The sequence below is a fragment of the Tachyglossus aculeatus genome, chromosome 7, assembly GCF_015852505.1.
Source record: "Tachyglossus aculeatus isolate mTacAcu1 chromosome 7, mTacAcu1.pri, whole genome shotgun sequence".
NCBI lineage: Eukaryota > Metazoa > Chordata > Mammalia > Monotremata > Tachyglossidae > Tachyglossus > Tachyglossus aculeatus.
The window spans coordinates 57,138,519-57,157,440 of record NC_052072.1 but is presented as its reverse complement, the minus strand read 5'-3'; the positions used below and the strand labels follow the sequence as shown (position 1 = coordinate 57,157,440).

The following is an 18,922-nucleotide window of genomic DNA, read 5'->3' as shown; positions in this document are numbered from 1 at the left end:
ACAATGAGCTCTCCTGCCAGTTATGGTTCCACTGGAATACAGAGTGCAACAGCTTAGAACAGTGCTCTGCACAGAGTAAGTGCTCAGTAAATACAATCGATTGATTGATTGATTGATTGATTGGAAAGAGCCCAGGCTTGGAAGTTGGAGGTTTTGGGTTCTAATTCTGGCTCCGCCACTTATCAGCTGTGTGACTTTGGTCAAGTCACATAACTTCTCTGTGCCTCATTTACCTCATCTGTAAAATAAGGTTTAAAACCGTGAGCCCCACGTGGGACAACTTAAATACCTTGTGTCTACCCCAGCACATAGAACAGTGCTTGGCATATAGTAGTGCTTAACAAATACCATCAACGTCATCTTCATTGATTAAGGCCAGTGAGGCTGCAGTACATTGAAAAGGGCATGTGAGAATTTTCCTTAGGACACCAGTTTACAGCCTAGGAGACCGAAGCACAGGGCTCATGTGATTGATTAATTGTGTTGTCAGGCCACAGACCAATTGGCAGTTGCCTAAGGAGCCACTGTGGTCTTCACCCTCATGGTAACCAACTATTTTCAGGTTCCAGCTGAAACTACCCACTACATGAGACACACTAAGTGTTCCTTTTCAGACCTTCACCTCTGATGACCTATCCCGGTGACTAAGCTTTCCCACACTAATCTCTCATCTCCCTATCCTATTTTCCCTCCCTACTGCATCACTCCCTCACTTGAATCCGTACTCCCTAAACATTTAGATACTCATCCCACCCTCATGGCCACACTGCTCATGCACCTACTCTAATAGTTGCTTCCCCTTGTCTTCTCTTGTGCCATAGAGTCATTTTCAACCCATAGTGACACCAGGGACACATCTCTCCCAGAACAACCCACTCTCCAATTGCAATCATTCTGGCAGTATATCCATAGAGTTTTCTTTGTAAAAATATGGAAGGGGTTTACCAATGCCTCCTTCCATGCAGTAAACTCGAATCTCTGCCCTCGACTCTCTCCCATGCCGCTGCTGCTCAGCATGGGTGAGTTTTGACTTGTAGCAGATTGCCTTCCATTCACTAGCCACTGGCCAAGCTAGGAATGAAATGGGTATACCTCTGCTTGACTCGCCCTCCCATAGCCAAGATTGGTAGAGTACTGGAAACTCTCCAGGTGCAACCCTGAAAGGTGGTTGCTTCCCCTACCTGTAATTTATTTCAGCATCTGCCTGCCCCACTGGAATGTAAACTTCAAGAGGACAGGGATCATGTCTATTTATTGTACTCTCCCAAGCAATTAGGACATGATGCTGATAATGTTGTTTGTTCAGTACTTACTATGTGTCAGGCACTTGTTCTAAGCACTGGGGTAGATAAAAGGTAATCAGGTTGGACACAGTCCCTGATCCATATGGGGCTCACAGACTAAGTGAGAGGGAGGACAGGTATTGAATCCCCGTTTTACAGTTGAGGAAACTGAGGTGCAGAGAAGTTGAGTGACTTGCCCAAGATCACCCAACAGGTATAAGGTCGTATCAGGGTTAGAACCCAGGTTCCACTAGGCCATGGTGCTTTACAGTGCTCTGTATGCCGTAAGCGCTCAGTAAAACCCACTGATTAACTTATCGACTAACATCACTCCCCTGCTTCTGATTCACTGTGGTAAAGTCTGAGCCAGATTGGGGGAGATAAGTCTTTATATACTATTATCATTATTATTATCATATTATATTATTGTATATTATTACTATTATAACTATATACTTTAGCTCTTGCTACCTTGCAGGAGCAAATACTAACTCCAGACTCTCCATTAATTATGACAAGCAAATAGAACAAGGGAAAGACCAAAGGCAAATGGCAGTGTAATAAAGACAGACTTTCCTCTGAGTGAAATCTCCCATCATTCACTCATTCATTCATTCATTCATTCAATCATATTTATTGAGCGCTTACTGTGCGCAGAGCACTGTACGAAGTGCTTGGGAAGTACAAGTGGGCAACATATAGAGACGGTCCCTACCCAACAACAGGCTCACAGTCTAGAAGGGGGAGACAGACAACAAAACAAAACATATTAACAAAATAAAATAAATAGAATAGAATAAATATGTACAAGTAAAATAAATAGAGTAATAAATCTGTACAAACATATATACCGGTGCTGTGGGGAGGGGAAAGAGGTACTGCCGGGGGGATGGGGAGGGGGAGAGGAAGGAGGGGGCTCAGTCTGGGAAGGCCTCCTGGAGGAGGTGAGCTCTCAGTAGGGCTTTGAAGGGAGGAAGGGAGCTAGCTTGGCGGATTTGCGGATGGAGGGCATTCCAGGCCAGGGGGAGGACGTGGGCCAGGGGTCATTCATTCATTCATTCATTCATTCATTCAACTGTATTTATGGAGCGCTCACTGTGTGCAGAGTACCGTACTAAGCGCTTGGGAAGAACATTATGAACTTTGGAAGCTTACTGGCAGTGACAGCTGGGTGGCATAATGGTGGACACAGAGGAAAGGGGGCAGTTCCAGACTGTTCTCCTTTGCCCACAAATGGTCTAGAAGGCTGAATCTATCAATGGGATGGTTAGAGTTAAGTATAGGGAGTAGGCAGAGGAGGTGGTATATAAATTAAGTACATCTCATGTCCTTATGTGGATATGCATGTAATTATCCACCTGTATCTCTCTCTACATAGTGTATTTATTGGTGGATATAAATTTATATTATCTGTACTGTGAATATTTGGAAATGCATGCTTATATCTATCCACCCACAAGCTGTTCTTCTATGTGCACACAAAAAAAATTCATCACAGACTGCCTTTGAATTAGGAGGGTTTTTTTTCTTACAATAGGTTGAAATGTGTTACGCCTCTCAAGCATCCTTGGGATTTTAATCTTTAAATGGACAGGTGTCATAGAAAAATAAATAGCCTCAGTGAGACTGTAGGCTCATGCAACAAATCACACTCTGACATGACGACCTTCCTTCTCTCCACAGCTATAAATTCACTGCCAGCTGAGAGAGAAAGAAGCCCTTGCAAACCCCCACATGGTGAAGGGTTTTGCCAAGCGTGAGGGTCATATCAGTGGCATGTGTCTCCCAGGGGGAAAGTTCAAGTGAAATGAAGTGTCTCAGCTCACGCCCCTGATGTGACGGAGGAATCTCACAGTTGCTAGCTAGCACAGTGCTATTTCCATCTGTGCCACACTCTAATAATACCTTAGAAGAGAAAAAGACAGTTGTAGAGAACCTAGAGGAATCATATGGCAACTCTCAGAATTCAAAAAGTTTTCTCGAAGGTAACATCTGGCTAATTCCCATGCTCCCCATTTTTATCTTCCCGCTCCCCCAAACCCAGTTCCCCGTCTGTGTGTTATTGGAGGTTGAATTCTGGACTGCTTCCATTTTGACAATTTCCTCTTTGCTCAAAGAAGCCGAAATATTACAACCTTCTTCCCTCAGCCTGACATCTGCTGTCTTCAGTTACACATGCTGTGTGGAAGGGAGACTATTCAGACTCTTGGACTTCTGCTTTCTCAGTGGGAAAGATATGTTAGTGTGTGTGGTCCAAGAAATGAAGTTTGCATATCTATGCAGTCCATGGGCCTCAGTTGAACTGAAATCCTCAGTGGGACTAGAGGGTAAATCCCCCTGACAACCATATGGCAGAGGGAAATGAATTTTAAAATATGCAAACAGCAGTATGGAGGTTTAATGACAGGCAGTGTTGTCAGCTGTGACAGTTGCAATCAGAGAAGGATAACGGACACTGAGACATAATTAACTTAAAAGGGGGAAAATAGGATTTTAAAGAGGACTTCTGTCCAGGAGGGCAGTGTGAGAACAGTTTCATTTGGCTGTTACAAGCAGAGTGCTGCTGGTGCTTTTCATTAACAAGATCACCAGTGTTGTGAGATTTAGGAACCGGATTTCTTTTTGTAGAAAAAATTAATAGTCTATCAAATGTGCTCAGCTGCTAAATCAAAAATGAAACATGGCTGCTCTTTGGCTTTCAGATACAGTCTTCCTCTTGTTGTGGGGAGTGGATATATGCACGTAAAATAACTGATGCTTTCTCTGTGTGTGGGGCTCAGATCATACATACACATTGTGTTTGGGTGATGCTTAGTCTGGGGCTTGCTGGGTTGAAAGGAGTCAAAGTGAAAGGTGAGGATTTTTTTCAAAGCGGAGCTCTGTTGGAAGTATCATTCTATGAGTGGCTGGGATGGGTGAGGTAAACACATATAGATGCATCTGTATCTATGTGTATGCATGTGTTTATATGTACGCATATGTGTTAGTCCAGTGGTAGAAGCACTGCTCTGGAAATTAAGAAACTTGAGTTCAAGGCTCTACCCCAATCCAGTGCTTTGAATCCCTTCTGCTCTAACAAGGCAGACTTTGACTTGTAACCATGTAATTATATTATATTTAATTATATTAATAATTTAATAATATTATTATATTATATATTATTATAATTATATGCATATCTCTCTTTACATAGTGTATTTATGGTGAAGGGTTAACAATCTGCTTAACAGTCTGCTTCATCAGCGCATTGAGTCCCTACTGCTTGTAGAATACTATATTACATATGTTTGATATTCTTGTGGAGACAGAAAGAAGTAGAAAACACAGTCCAAGGCCTTGAAAAGCTTTATAATTTACAAGCAAATCAGTTTGGACACAGTCCTTGTGTCCCATGGGGACTCACACTCTCAATCCCTATTTTATTCTCTGCTAGGCACTGTACTAAGCGCTGGATTTCTCAGTTACAATAACGATGGAGCATCCGTTTTAAGTTTATACTGGTTTTGCATTAGGAAACTCAATTAGCCAAGTGACTATTTCTAACACTTTGTCCCCTGGTTCCCTTCTTACCCAAAGCCCCCAAAACAACTGCTGGGTTATAGAAGAGCAAATTTGAGAAATACAAAGCCGAAAGGTAAATTGGAAAGAAAGTTTTTAAGTGATGAAAATTGGAGCTCAGAATAGCACCAGAATGACATCTCTACCTGAACTATAGCCTTGTTCCTATGATGCTATAATTATATGTTAAATGCAGTAAATTTCCTCTTAAACTGAGTCAACTTAAGCTTGAGAAATCAAAAGATTCTATGGGGTTGCCAAGCACTGCAGTATGAAAATGTTCAGGCTACAAAGCCTTTCTTGCACTGTGTGTGGGGATGACATTTCCCATTTCAGTAATAAATTCTGAGGTTTCTGCTGGGGTCAAGCTTTTGGAGCTGTGATGTCAGTATCAGAAGTGTTCCAAAATAAAAGATTAGGGTGATATCCATAACTGAGGTTGCCACATGGTGTAGTGAATAGAGCACGAGCCTGGGAATCACAAGGGCAGGGGTTCTAATCCTGGCTCCACCCCTTGTCTGCTGTGTGACCTTGGGCAAGTCACTTCACTTCTCTGTGCCTCAGTTACCTCATCTGTAAAATGAGGATTGAGATTGTGAGCCCCATGTGGGACAAGGACTGTCTCCAACCTGATTTTCTTGTATCCACCCCAGCACCTGGCACATAGTAAGCGCTGAACAAATACCACAATCATAATTATTATTATTATTGCTAACATTACACCTTTGGAATGGGTTCTCTCAGCCCAAAGTACCAGTGCATTTGAGAGATTTGAAAATTTATGGATGAGTGAGCCATGATGGGTTGGTAGAGGGAAACTAAGGAACATAGATAGCCAAGGTAAGGTTCATCCAAACCGTGAGGGTGGGTAGGCTACCATCCCACTCTTCTTCCGAGCAATCTGTTGCCCCTGCCAGGGCAGGAATCATTCTGGTCTGGATGAGTTGTTGGTCCCACCAGGAATGGCATTGCTGATGGGTTTACGTTCTTGTGTTCTCAAGTATTACCAAGTTCCAGCTAGGAGACAAGTTTTAGAGCTTTAATGTATCCCAGAAAACTTCAGAAATTGAATTAAATTTCCACTGTCAGACATTACTGTGAGGATTTGAACTCTAATAAGTGTAATTATTTTTTAAGCGATCCATATGGTGCTCTGCCCTCCAGTTTAATGTTTTAAATGCAGAAGAATGTCCTAGCCCTGGGCTCAAGTAGTGAAGTGGGTCTCTGCCTGTTTCCCCTCCATTCCCTCCCTGTTCAACCGGATCTGGAGCCCATCATGGCAGCAGAAATGGGTGCTGACCTCAGTCCCAGTTCTGAGCAGTCTCTAGGCCAGGGCAATTTGGGAGTGTGCCCATTTCTTATAGTTGGCAAATGAGGGCAGGCATGGGGCCAAGCAAAGGGGAGTGGGGTTGGGGTGGGTGTAAGGAAGGAATGGGAGGGAAAGGGGTAGAAGAGACAGGAAAAGCAGCATGGCCTAGTGGAAAGAGCACAGGCCTGGGACTCAGAGTATCTGGATTCTAATCCTGGCTCTGCCAATTCAATGCATTTACTAAGTGCAGAGTACTGAACTAAGTTCTTGGGAGAATACAACGAAACAGAATTAGCAAACACATTCCCTGCCCACTGAGCTTGCAGTATAGAAGGGGAATTACCAGCTGTTTGATCTTGGACAAGTCGCTTAATGTCTCAAAACTGTAAAATGGAGATTAAATACCTGTTCTCCCTGCTGCAGGCAAAGCTTCAGATTTTCTACAGACAGACTTCTCTCTCAGCCATTTGTGCTGGGTTCTTGAAAGCACTGGTGGCTTGCTGAACTGTGGTGGGGAAGAACAAAGGCTTATGGGAAGAATGGCTAAAAGGACTCTGTGCATTGGACACACAAATTGAGAAGATATCCAATGGCCAAAAGCAAGCAGCTACACCTGCACTGCACATGATAATATTTAGTAATTAAGGAACCTACAGTAGTAAAAATACATTTTCTATCTTTAGTACTGCTAGTTTGGTGCACTGTAAATAAAAAATTACTCCATACCTTTATAATGTGTCCTACCTGTTCTGACCAGAGCCATGGCTGACCCTCTTCCCCACCTCCACCCACCACCTCCATGTGCAGCGTGCTTGGCTCACAGAGCCAAACAGCACTCTGCTGCCTCTGCCTCCCTGTGGTCACATCCTTACCCCAAGAAGGGGGACCCTTCATGCCCGAGACCTAGGTTCCCCCGTTTTTTCTGCCTGGCCAACCACCCCATTTCCCCTGCCACTGAGCATGAGTTGAATAGACCTCATTAATCCTCCTGACCCTTGCAGTGGGAGAGCCAGTGATGCCAATTTGAAATGAGAAGCAGCATAACCTAGTGGAAAGAGCATAGACCTGGGCACCAGCGGACCTGGGTTCTAATCCCTGCTCTGCCACTTGTTTTCTGTGTGACCTTGAGCAAGTCACTTGCTTTCTAGGCTTCAGTTTCCTCATCTGTAAAATGAAGATTAAATACCTGTCTCCCTCTTACTTAGACTGTGAGCCTGATGAGGGACAGGGACTATATCCAACCTAGTTGTAATGTATCTACCTCAGAGTTTAGTACAATGTTTGGCATATAGTAAACACTTAACAAATATCATTAAATAGATGGGACAGGGCACGCCTGGACATCCACGGAAAAACCTAGTTACTCATAAGTGTACACCCTGCCAGCCAAACTTTTCCAGCATAACCAGGGTTGGAAAAATCAGGGTAGGAAAGGGAAGTTCATTCATTTATTCATTCAATCGTATCTATTGAGGGCTTACTGTGTACAGAGAACTGTACTAAGTACTTGGAAGAGTACAATATAACAATAAACAGACATATTCCCTGCCCAAAACAAGCTTACAGTCTAGAGGGGGAGACAGACACTAATAGAAATAAATAAATTACAGGTATGTACATGAGTTCTGTAGGGCTGGGAGGGGGTATGAACAAAGGGAGCGAGTAAGGGCAATGCAGAAGGGAGTGGGAGAAGAGTAAAGGGGGGCTTAGTCAAGGAAGGCCTCTTGGAGGAGATGTGCCTTCAATAAGGCTTTGAGGTGATGGAGAGTAATTGTCTGTTGGACAAATTGCTGATAAGATTACTGTGCCAAACACATAATCTTTATCTCTCCTAGAGTGGGAGTTCCTTGTGGGCAGGGAGCATGTCTTCTGCTTCTGTTAAATGTTTCCAACCACTTAGTAATAACTTGTTTCCTGCGTGACCTTGGGCAAATCATTAACTTCTCAATGCCTCAGTTACCTCTTCTGAGAATGAGGATTAAATCCTATTCCTGCCTATTTATACTGTGGGACAGTGACTGTGTCCAATCTGATTAACTTTACCCAGCACTTTGAACAGGGCTTAGGACACAGTAAGTGCTCAATAATAATAATGATTATAACAATATCATTATTATTATTACTATTATTATCTTCTTGAATAAGTTAGCTTCTGAAACCCAATATAGCAAGAGCTAAACTCTTCATCTTCTACATCCACTTGTCTTCCTCCTAACTTCCCCATCCCAGTTGACATCTTGATCTAGAAGCTTACAACTTTGATGTCATCTTTGACTTTTCAAAGTTGGACTCTTTTATCTGCCCCAGGGCTTAGAATGGTGCTAGGCACATAGTAAGCACTTAATAAACACCACTATTATTTTGATTATTATGGTAAATCCTTTTGTTCTTACTGCACATAATATTTCATGGATCCACCCTTTCATCTTCATCCTTACCATAGTCGTGGTTCAAGAAGCCTTCATCAATATCTTTACTGGTCTCCCTGCCTCAAACTTCTCTGCTTTAAGTTTGTCCTACAAACCGGCTACCTGGATCATCTTCTGAAGACAATAGTCAGAATAGATAACTTCCTCCAGCAAAAATCTCCAATGACTGCCCATTTCTCTTCCCATAAAACATTACTAATAGTATTTATAAAGTGCTTAATTATTAAGTGTTTACTGAATGCAAAATACTGTACTAAGCACTGGGCAAGAGTATACAAGTGGGAATTAGACATAGATCTTGTACCTTGAGGATCTCATAGTGAAACTTCTAACCAATGGCTTTAAGCTTCTCTACCAACTGTTTTCCTCATTCCTTTAACTTATCCATTTTCATCCACCTCAACTGGCACTTCCAAGTTAACCCTCTAATGATACCTGGACCTCAACTCTGTTTCCCCACAGAGACTGAAAGCTCTCTGTTGGCAGGGATCACATCTACCAATTATATTGTATTGTACTCTTCCACTCAGTAGTGTTCTGCATGCAATAAATGTTCAATAAATACCACTGATTGATTGACTGATAAGTCAGCAGTTAAAGACGGATCTGAAAATCCTGATCAGAACTTCAGGTTGCTCCTCTTTCTATGTGTCACATAGAATGTGGCTCCCTCCATTTATTTAGATGGCCAACATAAATAAAGAGCATTCCACTCATTCAACATCATCGTAAATATTATAATCAACAGCATTATTGAACATCTCTGCATCAGGTCCTATTTAAACTCAATCTTGCAAGTAATTACATAAACATTTTCCCTCTTTACACAAATGTTTTTTCCTTTCACTGACCTCCTCAAAAGTTCATAGGATAGAGATATTTATCCATAAATATGTATATAGATTTCTGCTCACTCTGGGGGAACTAATACTAGTCCTGGCCAATTTGGTTATTTTCATTTTATTTTCTTCCATTTATTTGGCACTCATTAATTTGGAGTAACCTAGAGGGAACCATGTCTCCTGAAGTTCAAACTTTTTAACCTCTAACCCGGGAATGTAAATTAGCCGTAGCTAATTTAACCAGGGCTTAAAAGAAATCAAGCTGCAGCCCCTGGAAACTCAATAATATGGCTTCTCATAGGAATAGTGCTTGTGAAGACAGCTCTGAATATACTTTTAAACCAAATGAGTTCAAAATCTACAGCAAGAGGCTGAGGACCACATGACAGCACTCTTATTGAAAACTGGGACATCCAGACACCAACCTTAGCTTATATACACCATTCCCTCCCTCTCAGAGACTGGTAGAAGATGTAAAGAAAGAGGGAACGTGTGAGGTTAAAGTCCTCAAGCATTTTGGGTTTTCCATGCTGAATTTCCCAGAATGTTGTCAGACCCGAACTGAGCCTACCCTAGAGCAGATGTGGAAATCAAAGCATGACATGCAAATCTGTGAAGCATTCCATATTTTTATGTAATTTATTTATTCATAGTAATATCTGTCTCCCCCTCTAGAGTGTAAGCTCTTCTGAGGCAGAGAATGTGTCTGTTAGATTGTTATATTGTACTCTCCCAAGTGATTAATACAGTGCTGCGCCCACAGCGCTCAATAAATGTGATTGACTGAGTTATGAGCAAGTGCAATTAGGGCTGGGGCCAGGTAGGTTGACCAATTTTGCCAGGACTGCCTCAATCAATTAATCAATCAATCAGTTGCATTTATTGAGTGCTTACTGTCTGCAAAGCATTATACAAAGATCTTGGGAGAGAACAATATAACAGAGCTGGTACACATGTTCCCTGTCCACAAGGAGCTTACAGTTTAGAGGAGACAGACTTAAAAATAAATTACAGATCAATACGTAAGAGCTGTGGGGCTGAAGGTAGAGTGAATATCATGTGCTTACAGGGTACAAAGCCACATGTCAGGGCAACACAGAAGAGAGAGAGAATAGAAGAGGTGAGGGCTTAGTTGTGGATGGCCTTTCGTAGGAGATGCGATTTTAATAAGATCTTGAAGGTGTGGAGCATTGTAGTCTGTCAGGTGTGAAGGGGGAGGAAATTCCAGACCAGAGGCAGGATGTAGACAGGGAGTTACAGAGAGATGGATGACACTGTGGTACAGTGAGTAGGTTGATGTTATAGGAGCAGAGTAGACATGCTGGGTTATATAGGAATTCAGCGAGGTAAAATAAGAAGGGACAAGGTGACTGAGTGCTTAAAAGCCAAAGCGAAGGAGTTAGCATATGATGCAGAGGAGAATGGGCAAACTGCTGAAGGTTCTTGAGGAGTGGGGAAACATGGACTGAACAATGTTTTAGAAATGTAATCCAAGCGGCAGAATGAGGTCTGGACTGGAGTGGAGAGGGAGAGGAGGCAGGGAGGTCAGCAAGGAAACCCATTTAGTAGTCAAGGTGGGATAGGTTTAATGCTTGGATCGCCATAGTGACTGCTTGGATGGAGAAGAAAGGGCAGATTTTAGAGATGTTGTAAAGATAGAACCAACAACAGAGATGAGTCAAGGATAACGCCAAGGTTATGGGTTTGTGAGACAGAGAGTCTCTGTTTCATAGCATAGTATATTTTTCTAAAATTGCCAAAGACAACTTATAAAAATCTGGAACTGTACTTTCAACTTTGAAAAGAATATTACCATAAGTGGGAGTGTTTCTGATATGGTGAAAAACCCTTCTACACTGTGCCCATGGAAAGGTAAGTGCCTCTGTGGTTTAAACCGCCTCACAGTCTGTGATGTGAAACCACAAATCACAGGCTGCTTTAAAACCTAGCCTCAATATACCTTTGCTACAGTCACATTCTAACCAGAAGTACTGGAACTGATTTTAATTCTGTCTTTTGAGTTCACAGTCTTCTAAGACCTTTGTTCTAAAAGAGTACTTCCTTTCTACATAGTACACAGCAGCCTTAACTGCTATTTTTGTCTCCCAGTTGCCCTCAGCTAGACCACCTCACCTGAGGTAGTGTGTCACTAAAATATTTTCTCTGTCCTTTCCATTGGTGGTTCATCTACTTGGCTCACCATACAAAAGTGTTTCCAGGTCTCCTCCTTGGTATACTCTCCTCCCCTGACCTGCCCAGAGAAAGTGGGATGTGATAAGCATTGATTTGAAACTGGTGGACTGATTCTTGTTCTGGGAAATCATTCGGCTCTTCTCTGTCATTTGATGTTCAATATGAGCTACATGTGGTACTGGTAGTACTTGTCAAGAAGTTAGATGTGGTTAACTCTGATATATCTTCAGCCATTGTGGAAGTTGGACATTCCAACTGCTCTTCAGTTTGGTCTACAGATTGATGCCATGTTGGAGACATAACACAGCTAAGCAGAGCATTGTTAGTGAGGGAGGCACTGCTGAATATAACGAGGCAGCATTGGCAAAGTAAGTTGCCAGAGGATAATCTGAAGGTGACCCAAAAACACAGTCTTTGCAGGAACTCCACACCTAAATATAATTGCTGGAAAGCTTCACGTCTCTTTGAAGAAGGAGCCACACGAGTCTAATATCATATATTCACTTGTCCATTCAATGGAATTTATTAAGTACTTACTGTGTACAGAGTACTGCTCTGAACAAGTGTTGTGAAAAGACACAAGGATGTTAATTCTGTCGGTGTCTCTGGTACACAGGGCATCCCAGTCTAAGATCACTGGGGTCAGATGGGCACAGTCCTTTGAGGAAATATGGAAATGATAAATACAGCAAAACAAGTTAGAAAATAAGGACACACACACACACACACACACACACACACACACACAGGTTTCACCCTTCCTCTGCTCCTGGGATTTCTGTAACCCAAATATAATAATTAATAGTAATAACTGCGGTACTTGTTAAACCCTTACTATTTGCCACATACTGTTCTAAGCACTGGGGTAGATTCATTCTTTCATTCAATCATATATATTGAGTGCTTCCTGTGTGCAGAGCACTTTACTAAGCACTTGGGAAGTACAAATAGGCAACATATAGGGACAGCCCCTACGTAACAACGGGCTCACAGTCTAGAAGGGGGAGACAACAAAACAAGTAGACAGGTGTCAATTCCATCAGAATAAATAGAATTATAACTATATACACATCATTAATAAAAGAGTAATAAATATGTACAAATAAACACAAGTGCTGTGGGGAAGGGAAGGGGGTAGGGCAGATGGGGGGGCAATGGGAAGGGGAGGAGGAGGAGAGGAAGAGGGAGAGCTCAGGCTGGGAAGGCCTCCTGGGGAAGGTGAGCTCTCAGTAGGGTTCTGAAGGGAGGAAGAGAGCTAGTTTGGTGGATGTGTAGAGGGAGGGCATTCCAGGCCAGAGGTAAGACATGGGCCAGGGGTTGATGGCGGGACAGGCAAGAATGAGGCACAGGGAGGAGCTTAGCAGCAGAGGAGAGGAGTGTGCGGGCTAGGCTGTAGAAGGAGAGAAGGGAGGTGAGGTAGAAGGGGGCAAGGTGATGGAGAGCTTTGAAGCCAATAGTGAGGAGTTTTTTTTGCATGTGAAGGTTGATAGGCAACCACTGGAGATTTTTAAGGAGGGGGGTGACATGCCCAAAGTGTTTCTGTAGAAAGTTTATCTGGGCAGCAGAGTGAAGTATAGACTGAAGTGGGGAGAGACAGGAAGTTGGGAGATCAGAAAGGCTGTTGATTACTGTCGAGATAGGATGAGAGATTGTACCAACAAGGTAGCGGTTTGGATGGAGAGGAAAGGATCTATTTTGGCGATGTTGTGCAGTTGAGACCAGAAGGTTTTGGTGACGGATTGGTTGTATGGGGTGAATGAGAGAGCAGAGTTAAGGATGACAGCAAGGTTACGGGCTTGTGAGACGGGAAGGGTGGTGGTTCCTTTCCTCTCCATCCAAACCACTACCCTGCTCGTTCAAGCTCTCATCCTATTCCGTCTGGACTACTGCATCAGCCTCCTCTCCGATCTCCCATCCTCTTGTCTCTCCCCACTTCAATCCATACTTCACGCCGCTGCCCGGATTGTCTTTGTCCAGAAACGCTCTGGGCATGTTACTCCCCTCCTCAAATATCTCCAGTGGCTACCAATCAATCTGCGCATCAGGCAGAAACTCCTCACCCTCGGCTTCAAGGCTCTCCATCACCTTGCCCCCTCCTACCTCACCTCCCTTCTCTCCTTCTACAGCCCAGCCCGCACTCTTCGCTCCTCTGCCGCTAATTTCCTCACCGTGCCTCGTTCTCGCCTGTTCTGCCATTGACTCCTGGCCCACGTCATCCCCATGGCCTGGAATGCCCTCCCTCTCAACATCCGCCAAGCTTGCTCTCTTCCTCCCTTCAAGGCCCTACTGAGAGCTCACCTCCTCCAGGAGGCCTTCCCAGACTGAGACCCCTCCTTCCTCTCCCCCTCGTCCCCCCCTCCATCCCCACCATCTTACCTCCTTCCCTTCCCCACAACACCTGTATATATGTATATATGTTTGTACATATTTATTACTCTATTTATTCATTTATTTATTTTACTTGTACACATCTATTCTATTTTGTTAATATGTTTGGTTTTGTTCTCTGTGTCCCCCTTCTAGACTGTGAGCCCACTGTTGGGTAGGGACTGTCTCTATATGTTGCCAACTTGTACTTCCCAAGCGCTTAGTACAGTGCTCTGCACACAGTAAGTGCTCAATAAATATGATTGATTGATTGATTGGTGCCATCCACAGTGATGGGAAAGTCAGGGAGAGGACAGGGTTTGGGCGGGAAGATGAGGAGCTCAGTCTTGGACATGTTGAGTTTTAGATGGCGGGCAGACATCCAGATGGAGACGTCCTGAAGCCATGGGAGCGAATGAGTTCACCAAGGGAATGAGTATAGATGAAGAACAGAAGGGGACCAAAAAGTGACCCTTGAGGAAGCCCTAAAGTAAGGGGATGGGAGGGAGAAGAGAAGCCCATGAAGGAGACTGAGAATGAACAGCCAGAGAGATTGAGAGAGACAGGAGAAGACAGACTCTGTGAAGCCAAGGTTGGATAGTGTGTTAAGGAGTAGGTGATGGTCCACAGTGTTGAAGGCAGCTGAGAGATTGAGGAGGATTAGGATAGACTAAGAGTCATTGGATTTGGCAAGAAAGTCATTGGTGACTGTTGAGAGAGTGGTTTCGGTGGAGTGTTGGGGACAGAAGCCAGATTGGAGGGGGTCAAGGAGAGAGTTGGAGTTGAGGAATTCGAGGCAACGAGTGTAGACAACTTGTTCTAGGAGTTTGGAAAGAAAGGGTAGGAAGGAGATAGGGTGATAACTAGAAGGGGCAGTGGGGTCAAGAGAGGGGTTTTTTTAGGATGGGGGAGACATGGGCATGTTTGAAGGTGGAGGGGAAGGAACCAGTGGAGAGTGAGCGGTTGAAGATGGAAGTTAAGGAGGGGAGGAGGGAAGGGGTGAGAGTTTTTATAAGATGAGAGGGAATGGGGTCCAAAGCACAGGTGGATGGGGTGGCACTTGAGAGGAGGGAGGAGAATCTCATCTGAAGATACTGCTGGGAATGTTGGGAAAGTAGAGGAGAGGGTTGAAAGCAGGGGAGATGGAGAAGGGGGAGGGGTAACTTTGGGGAGCTCAGACCTGATGGTGTTAATTTTACTAATGAAGTAGGTGGCCAGGTCGTTGGGGGTGAGGGATGGAGGAGGGGGAGGAACAGGAGGCCTGAGGAGGGCGTTAAATGTCCAGAACAGCTGATGGGGGTGATGAGCATAGGTGTCAATAAGGGAAGAAAAATAGTTTTGCCTGGCAGAGGAGAGGGCAGAATTAAGGCAGGAAAGGATAAATTTAAAATGAACAAGGTTGGCTTGGTGTTTAGACTTTCGCCAGCAGCGTTCAGCAGCTTGAGCATAAGAGTGAAGGAGGCGGACAGTGGCAGTGATCCAAGGCTGTGGGTTAGTGGTGTAAGAGCGAAGAAGGGAAAGGGGAGCGAGTGAATTGAGTTGAGTAGAGAGGGTGGAGTTGAGAGCAGTAATTTGGTCATCAAGAGTGGGTAAAAAGGATAGGGAGGCGAGGTGGGGTGTGATGCGCTGAGAGAGATGGATGGGATCGAGAGCACGGTAGATACCAGTTAATCAGGTTGGACACAACCCCTGTCCCAAATGGGGCTCCCAGTCTTAATCCCCATTTTACAAATGAGGTAACTGAGGCCCAGAGAAGTTAAGTGATTTGCCCAAGGTTATACAGCAGTAATGTGATAGAGCCAGGATTAGAACCCAGATGCTTCTGACTCCCAGGCCCGTGCTCTGTCCACTACAGCTCATTGTTTTTAGTGTTTTTATTTTCTAACTTGTTTTGTTACATTTATCATTTTAATCTTTCCTCACTGAACTGTGCTCAAATGACCCCAGTCCCTGTGATCTTAGACTGTGATGCCTCTAACCACTAAGCCATGCTGCTTCTGTGTGACATTCTCACCTATTCCAGGAAAGTGGGGCAGAATCAGGCAATGAATCCAATGACAAACCCAAGAATATAGAGATCCTGCCAACTCTAGATTGCCCCATATACATTTCTATGAATAACGGAGTAGATTTGCATTAGCCATACAGCTGTTCGGATCTTTCTCTTCATCCTTTTATCTCACCTCCTCCACTAAGGCTTCCCTGACTCACCAGTATTTATGAACATACTTATACTTATCCTCAGCACATATATATGTTCATGTATCTATCTATCTACCTATCTATCTATCTATCTATCTATCTATCCATCTATCTATTTACTACTTCATTGTAAACATTTTTATGTCTGTCTTTCCCATTAGAGTGGAAACTTCTTGTGGGCGAGGAACATGTCACTTCTTTGTTTCGTATCTCCCAAGAGCTTTAGTACAGAGTATCACATCTAGTGAGCTCATTGAAAACTAATACTAGTACAATTATTAATCACAGAGGAAACTGTAGCATGAGACTGGATTTGCATTATGTTTGAGTTAGAAGAATGTCAGACACTTTCACTTCATGAAGAAATAATCTAGTGCTTAGAGGCTGACAGGGAACAGGATAAGTCACCAGCATTAAACACTGTATAAATGGAAGTTGATGTTCAGGCAAAAGTACGAGGAAATGTTGAAATTAGCATTTAGTTGAGTTACTCTGCCAGTAGATTCTTCAGCCTGATCCCCTGAATCCTGGGGCCCACTGGGGCTGCCTCAGTGCTGCGATGGTGGGCTGGAGAGGCTTCCAAGAACCCGTTCCAAGCCCCAAGTACTTCAGTGGACTAAAGACAAGCTTGGGAGCTCAGGTTCTCCTGGCCCTCACCCTGCCCTAGTGGAGGCAACCAGGACTAAACCTCTCTCTCACACCATGCCCTTTGGAAAGTCCTTTGGAACCCACTGCCGCAGCCCAGAAGGAAATCCTAAAGCAAGAGGTAACCCCACAGCACCACAGGATTCAGATTCCTCATTATTTCTTCTTCCCTAGGAAGTTTGGCATGTTATCAGGCACTTCCTCTGGCCTTCATACTTTATTTTTCCCCAAACAGATGGCTCCTGTGATCATTATGGTCTTAAAAATCTGTAACCAGTCACTCACACATTAGAAAGATGTATCCAAAAATAGATGAGGTGCCTTAGAGATAGCAATGGCTGTTTCATAAGTTCATGAGCTTTCCTACATATTTTGCCTACATGACTACTGCTGGCACATTTGCCTGCCACTGGGATGGAGGCAGGTTCTCAACTGACAGACGGGTGATGAAAGAAACTAAAAGACGCTTAAATTTCTTCCTCCTCTTTCAATAGCAATTATCTCCACGCTAATGAAGTTTCAAAATCCCCAAGTGATTTTCTGTAGATGTCTACCATTGGTCTTTAGTCACCGAAGATCTTGCCTGCATATTTTCCCAGCTGTCATATCCATCACCAAGATCTTTTTGGCTCCCTGTGGTCCTCATTTCTTACTTCCAATATCCTAGCACAACTGACAGCCTCTTACCATTTGTTTGGTGGCCTTGGCTTCCCTAATTAGCACATGAAAGATACTGTTAATTGTGTGGGGCTTGTCCAAGCAACTTTCAAATGCATACATAGCTTTCCAGTAAAATCTACACACATTTGAATGCCGATTCTTCCATAAGCTTCAGGAGTCTCGCAAATGTAGCACTTTGATGAGCACAGTTCCAAATTAGTCAGTGGCCTTGCTCGGCCTTTCAGCTGTAAAATTTGTTTTGGGGAGAGAGAATGGAGAGAGAAATAGGCTTATCCAAAAAAGTGCTCCACTATGCGATAAACTACTCTTCCATGAATTTGCTAGGATTCTTGAACTAGTTCATTCACCTGCCAGAATGTGGGTTTGTTTCTTTTTCTCCTCTGTAAGCTCCCTGTAGACTGCAAGCTTATTACAAGCAGGGAACATGATTGCTAATTTTGTTGCATTGTACACTCTAAAGCACTTAGTACAGTGCTCTGCACATAGTAAGGGCCCAATAAATACCATAGATTGATTGGTTGTCCTTGTGACTCCCAATCTGGGCTATTGTTAAAAGTTCAACAAGTGTGTCGTACATCAGCTTGTAACCTACACAATATTCCACATACTAAATAAGGGAAGGGTGGTCCAGCTGCACAAAAGATCAAAAGAGTGGAACCTTTTCATTTTCAACAGTGATACCTAAAGGTTATCTGTTATCTTCAGACATCGCCATTGCTTTGATCAGCACAAAAATTTGACTAGGGACATAACCAATGAATCATAAAGTAGCATCAAACTATCCAAGTGACTTAATACCAAAACTCTAGGAGGATAAAGGATCAAGATTGTAAACTCCTTTTGGTCAGGGAATAAGTCTACCAATTTTGTTGTACTGTTCTCTTTCAAGGGCTTAGTATAGGTAGAGATGTCCTAAAAGGCAGGAGAATTGCAGGGAAGAAGAGAAATGAGGGCTGGAGATACAGATTTGGGAATTATACGCATAGTGATTCATACATCCTCATACAGATTTTTTTCTTGACAAACTTTTCAAGACTTTTATCCATTTTGTTACTGAGGGATGCCTGAATTTGTTCTCCCAGGATTAGGCTGAGTTTGCACAGGCAAGTACAAACCCATGAATGAAAAGGAGAAATGCAGAGTCACTAATGAGGAATGTAGTAATTCATTGTTGCATGTTTAAAATCCTACAGCAACATCAGATAGGAAATAGCCCTGTGCATATCTAAAAATGAAAAACAATTTTTCTTTACAAAATCTACTTTGTTCCATTTGCTCTAAATGCCTGCAATTTAATAACCCTAGGTAATTCATGTCCATCAACTATAAAACAAGCTGAAGAGCCTCTTTTTCCCATGAGAGGGTAACAAAAATGATGATGTTCATTGTACAGTTGGCTCTGTCCCTCCCACA

The 18,922-nt window shown here is 43.3% G+C and overlaps 1 non-coding gene across 1 annotated transcript; it reads right to left on the bottom strand.

The window, feature by feature from the left end:
- Positions 1-1,029: 1,029 nt before the first annotated feature.
- Positions 1,030-1,167, bottom strand: LOC119931049. The gene has a single exon (XR_005451917.1). It is a non-coding gene; the product is annotated as a small nucleolar RNA SNORA7 (small nucleolar RNA).
- Between the last annotated feature and the right edge of the window lie 17,755 nt (positions 1,168-18,922).